A 6860-nucleotide genomic window follows, 5' to 3' on the forward strand; every position below is an offset into this window, starting at 1 on the left:
ATTCGGTCAGCAGGGGGCGCTGGAGTCAGTGGTGAAACCCAGCCTCTCCTCCCAGGGAGCTCTGCAAGGGAGCTTCTTCTTAAGCAGCTGAGGCTGTTAGGAATGGTGGGAGTTGCAGTCCAAAACACCTGGAGTCCAAAGCACCTTCGATGGTGCTGCCCTATCTCCTTCGCCCACCATTAAGAGCCTGGGTGTCGTTTTGGATTCGCAGCTGACAATGGAAGCTCAGGTCGCTGCTGCCAGCAAACAGGCCTTTTTCCACCTACGACAAGCGAGGCAACTGGCACCCTATCTCTCTGATGAGGCCTTGGCAACAGTCATCCATGCCACGGTCACGTCTAGGCTGGACTATTGCAACGCCCTGTATGTTGGCCTTCCGATGTCCACGACCCAGAAGCTCCGTATTGTTCAGAATGCGGCAGCCAGGCTCCTCACAAGAACACCCATGAAATGCCACATCACACCAGTGCTGCAGCATCTGCATTGGCTTCCAACGGATTCCCGTGGTCTATATAAGATGCTAGTTCTGACTTTTAAAACTCTTTACGGCCAGGGCCCATCGTTCCTTAGGGACCGTCTCTCCTTCTCCCATCATCGGAGGTCGCAACGACCATCCCAACGAGACTTACTCTATGTACCGGGTCCTAGAGAAGTGCACTTGGAGAGGACCAGGCGCAGAGCTTTTTCTGTTTCTGCCCCTGCCTTATGGAATGCCTTGCCGCCCCATATGAGAGCCATGCGTGAGTTGGGGCCTTTTACCCTCGCACTCAAGACCTGGCTCTTTAATAGAGCTTTTAATCTATTTTAATATTTTTAATCAATATTTGTATGTATGTATTTTTATCCTTTTTTATCTTGTAAATCGCCTAGAGCATCGTGGATGGAGGGCGATTAATAAGTAATTAAATGATGATGATGATGATGATGATGGAGGACCAAAGTTTGCTCATGACTGCACTATACCAACCACCACCAACTGCGGGACATGATGCTTCCTATCTCTCCTTCTGGTGGTTGCTTTGCATCCTTTGCCTGGCAGTGCAACACTGCCTTGTATCGCCGCTCTGCCCTTTGTGCCTTTCCACCGCCGTCCCTTTGTCCGTCTGTCCCTGCGTTCCAGAGATAAGGCCCTCCAGCCGTTTAGATCCATTCTCTGAAATATAATGTCCTCTCCTTGAGAGTACCATCCATTCGGCCGGAGGAGGGCAGCTCACGCTCTTTTCAGAAGGATATTGACAACCAGAGCTATTGATTAGGAACCTTTACGCTGAGGCAGACTGTGCTGGGAGTCAGAGAGCACTGCCTGAATGCTAATAATGAATAATAATAAAACTTTATTTGAATCCCACCCCATTTCCCTGAGGGGACTTGGAGTGGCTTACAACACAGTAACAGTGCAAACCATAAACAATAATTATTAAGGGTTGTTGTATGTCTTTCGGGCTGTGTGGCCATGTTCCAGAAGCATTCTCTCCTGACGTTTCGCCCACATCTATGGCAGGCATCCTCAGAGGTTGTGAGGTATGGAGAAAACTAAGCAAAGAGGTTAATATATATCTGTGGAAAGTCTAGGGTGAGAGAGATCAGTGTGAATGTTGTGTAGTTAATCACTTTAATTAGCATTGAAAAGCTTATCTGCTGTCTTCTTCCTGCCTCTGGGGCATCCTTTGTTTAGAGTCGTTAACTGCCCTTGGTTGATTCATGTCTGGAAATCCTCAAAAATTCAAAAAAAAAAAAACCCAAAAAAATTCAAAAAATTAAAAAAAAACTCAAAAATCAGAACAGTAAATAAAAAGCAATACTCTGAAAACAGAGGATTTCCAGACATGAATCAACCAAGGGCAGTTAACAACAAAATCAACTTAAATCAACAAAAGGCCAACCCTGCAGGAAGCCTTCAATGCAATTGGACAGAGGGTGCATCCACACTGTAGAAATAATAATAATAATAATAATAATAATAATAATAATAATAATAATAATGGGAAGTCATAGGCTTTCATGGTCAAAATCACAGCATTGTGCCATGGGAGCTAAAGTGGTATCAAACTGCATTAATTCAACAGTGGAGAGGCACTCATAGTAGGTGATCCAGTTTCCAAACTAGGGATGGAAAGAATATTCCAATAGTTTGGAAACTGGATCACCCACTCTGAGTGCCTCTCCACTGTTGAATTAATGCAGTTTGATACCACATTAGCTGCCATGGCACAATGCTGTGATTTTGATCATGAAAGCCTTTGACTTCCCATCATCATCATCATCATCATCATCATCATCATCATCACTACCACCACCACCACCACCATCATCATCATCAGTTCTAATAGTGAATACTCTTGTTCCCATATTTCTCAAGTGCTGAAAAACCCTGATGAGAGCAATTCTGAACTGTTGTGAGGCTTTGCAGTTCAAATGAAATCCACTGTTCGTAGTTCTTTGTGAAAAAACATCATTTCCCAGAAAACATCATAGGAAATAGCATTGTTTTCTGCTCGTAAGATACTATTTTCTGTGCAAAACAACCTATGTGTGTGTATCCTGAGCAGTATAAGTCCTCAGTCACAGCCTTTTCCCTACAGAAAATGATATTTCTTTTGAGATATTTTTAATATAACCTAGATGGTTTTAATATTCATGCTGTTTAATACTGCTAATATTTGTATACTTGTATCTTTTAAGTTGTATTGAAATGCTGTGACCTGCTATGAGTCTGCGTATGGAGAGAAAAAGTGGGATATAAATAAAAATGATGATGATGATGATGATTATGATGATGATGATGAGGCTCTTCATAGACAGTTCCTGGGGAAAATTGATATCAAAATTGACAAGGAAAACCATGGATGTGGCTTACAAATGGAACTTTGAAAAAGGAAACCAAGGGCCTAATTGTTGCAGCCCAAGAACAACCCATTAGAACAAGGGTCCCCAAACTAAGGCCGAGGTCATTTACCTGGCCCCCGCCCTCAGTTTTATAACATAATACATTGTATATACATATAATATTGATAATAATATTATAATGTAATACAATATAACACTAATAATAATACCATATAATAATATTATATATTCTATATTACATATAATATTACTAATAATATTACAGTATAGTGGTATAGTTCAATATAGTAATATATAATGCTAATATTGTGCTATACTAATGATATAATATACTAGCTGTGCCCGGCCACGCGTTGCTGTGGCGTTGTCTGGTGGTGTTGGTGAGAACTTGTTGAGGTAGTGGTGGTATTGAATGTCTTTTGTATGGTTGTCTTTATGTTTAGTATGCATTTGGTTGTTTGTGTACTGTGAAAGTGGTGAGGGTAGAGGGGGGTCTATGTTCCTGTGTAGTATTGTATAGTATTTATATGTTGTCCATGTGTTGTGAATGCTTGGATTGTGTCCTGTTGGGCTGGATGGCCCTTAGGGGTCTCTCCAAACTCTTGTGCCTGTCCCCTGGGCTGAGTGGGTTGCTAGGAGACCAAGTGGGTGGAACTTAGCCTTGTAACTGGCAGCAATTGGATAAAAACAATTATTCCTCTCTCTCTAATTAGGACTTTATTTTTCTTTTCTTTTTGTTGTATCAACCTAGAGCCGTGGATGATGGGTTGTGTTGTCAAATTTCGAGGTTGGGGGCCCTGTAGTTTTGTTGTTTTGTCCGCTGCCCTGATGCCATCACTCTTTTATATATATAGATTCAGAGCCGGCCCTAGGTAATTTTCAAGTGTAGGCAAACAAAATTTTGGCGCCCCCCCCCCCCAACCAATCACGGAAAAATAAAAGTGTTGAATAAGCGAAAATGTTTGATAATAAGGAGGGATTAAGGAAAAGCCTATTAAACATCAAATTACATTAAGGTTTTACAAATTAATTTATTTATTATTTATTTACAGTATTTATATTCCACCCTTCTCACCCCGAAGGGGACTCAGGGCGGATTACAATGAACACATATATGGCAAACATTCAATGCCAACAGACAAACAACATTCAGTTTAGACAGACACAGAGGCATTTTAACATCTTTCCAGCTTCACGATTCCGGCCACAGGGGGAGCTGTTGCTTCACCGTCCACTGGTGGCTGTTCTTCCTCATTCTTTTCCTCGTGTTTTGCTGGCAGTTTTATGGTGTTGTAGATTAGTTAAATTAGCCTCCCGCATAAAGCGTCCCTAAATTTTCCCTACTTGACAGATGCAACTGTCTTTCGGGGCTGCTAGGTCAACAGCAAGCCGGGGCTATTTTTTTTTTTAATGGTCGGAGGCTTAACCCGACCCGGGCTTCGAACTCATGACCTCTCAGTCAGTAGTGATTTATAGCAGCTGGTTACTAGCCAGCTGCACCACAGCCCGGCCCCACTAAATTAAGCACTAAAACATCATGTTTTACAACAAATCAACAGAAAAAGCAGTTCAATAACTTGCGGAGGCAGGCCGCAGGAGACAGGAGTTGCCTCGATGGCGCCCCCAACAAGATGGCGCCACAGGGAACTGCCTAGTTGGCCTGGTGGTTGAACCGCCTCTGTATAGATTGTATGTTTCTATAATTTGTAAGCCACTCTGAGTCCCCTTTGGGGTGAGAAGGGTGTGATACAAATGTAGTAAATAAATGCAGTAAATAAATAATAAATAAATTTTAGACTTAGGTTCACCCAAACTCTGAAATGACTTGAAGGCACACAACAACAACAACAACAACCCTAATTAACTTGACTATCTCATTGGCCAGAAGCAGGACCACACTTCCCATTGAAATCCTGATAAATGTATGTTGGTTAAAATGGTTTTTATTTTTAAATATTGTATTGTTCTTTCATTGTTGTTGTTGTTGTTGTTGTTGTTTTTGCACTACAAATAAGACATATGCAGTGTGCATTGGAATTTGTTTGTATTTTTTTTTCAAATGATAATCCGGCCCCTCAACAGTCTGAAGGATTGTGGACCGGCCCTCGGCTTAAAAAGTTTGAGGACCCCTGCATTAGAACAAAGGTCATCCAAGCCTGAATTGGAAAGTTGACTACAGATCCCAAGTGCAAACTCTGCAAGGAAGCAAACAAAACAATGGATCACATCCTCAGCTGCTGCAAGAAGATCGCACAGACAGACTACAAGCAGAGGCATCATACCATTGCTCAGATGATCCATTGGAACTTGTGCCACAAATAGCATTTGCCTTTGACAAAGAACTGGTGGGATCACAAGCCTGGAAAAGTTATAGAAAAGGAACACATCAAACTACTCTGGGACTTATGAATCCAGACTGACAGAGTTTGGGAGCATAAGACTCCTGACCTCACAATCATGTTAAATATTGCAATCCCAGGTGACAGCAGGATCAACGAGAAGCAACTAGGAAAGCTTATGCAATATGAGGATTTAAAGATCAAACTGCAAAGACTCTGGCACAAGCTAGTCAAGGTGGTCCCAGTGGTGATTAGCACATGTGCCTAAAGACCTTGTCCAAAAGTTAAAAACCATCACTGCTGACAAAATTGCCACCTATCAGCTGCAAAAGGCCACCCTTCTCAGATCTGCATGCATTATTCACTCATACATCACATAGAATCATAGAGTCGGAAGGGACCTCGTGGGCCATTCAGTCCAACCCCCTGCCAAGAAGCAGGAAAATTGCATAGTCCTAGACACTTGGGAAGGGTCTGACGTATGATCCAATACAACAGCCAGCATAGGGATCTTTGTTGTGTACTAATTTTGTGGTGTATCTAGTAGTAATAATAACAATAATAATAAGACCTGGCTCTGGCTCATGAATGGGACCCTGAAGAAGGAGACAGAGGCCTGATCCTTGCAGCCCAGGAGCAAGACATCAGAACAAATGCAATTCAGGCCAAGATCAAAAAATCAGCTGATGACCCAAATGCAGACTCTGCAAGGAAACCGACGAAACCATCGATCACATCCTCAGCTGCTGTAAGAAAATCGCACAGACAGACTACAAACAGAGGCACAACTCTGTGGCCCAAATGATCCATTGGAACTTATGCCTCAAGTACCACCTGCCAGCAGCAAAGAACTGGTGGGATCACAAACCTGCAAAAGTATTGGAAAATGAGCACGCAAAGATACTGTGGGACTTCCGAATCCAGACTGACAAAGTTCTGGAACACAACACACCAGACATCACAGTTGTGGAAAAGAACAAGGTTTGGATCATTGATGTTGCCATCCCAGGTGACAGTCGCATTGACGAAAAACAACAGGAAAAACTCAGCCGCTATCAGGACCTCAAGATTGAACTTCAAAGACTCTGGCAGAAACCAGTGCAGGTGGTCCCGGTGGTGATGGGCACACTGGGTGCCGTGCCAAAAGATCTCAGCCAGCATTTGGAAACAATAGACATTGACAAAATTATGATCTGCCAACTGCAAAAGGCCACCCGACTGGGATCTGCGCACATCATCCGAAAATACATCACACAGTCCGAGACACTTGGGAAGTGTTCGACTTGTGATTTTGTGAAACGAAATCCAGCATGTCTATCTTGTTTGTTGTGTCAAAATAAAATAATAATAATAATAATAATAATAATAATAATAATAATAATGGGATCTGCACGCATCATCCGAAAATATATCACACAGTCCTAGACACTTGGGAAGTGTTTGACTTGTGATTTTGTGATACGAAATCCAGCATATCAATCTTGTTTGCTGTGTCATAATAAAATAATAATAATAATAATAATAATAATAATAATAATAATAATAATAATAATAATAATAATAATAATAATGATAATAATGGGATCTGCACGCATCATCCGAAAATACATCACACAGTTCTGGACACTTGGGAAGTGTTCGACTTGTGATTTTGTGATACGAAATCCAGCATAT

Source organism: Anolis carolinensis, chromosome 3 (genome assembly GCF_035594765.1).
Source record: "Anolis carolinensis isolate JA03-04 chromosome 3, rAnoCar3.1.pri, whole genome shotgun sequence".
In the NCBI taxonomy this organism is placed as follows: Eukaryota; Metazoa; Chordata; class Lepidosauria; order Squamata; family Dactyloidae; genus Anolis; species Anolis carolinensis.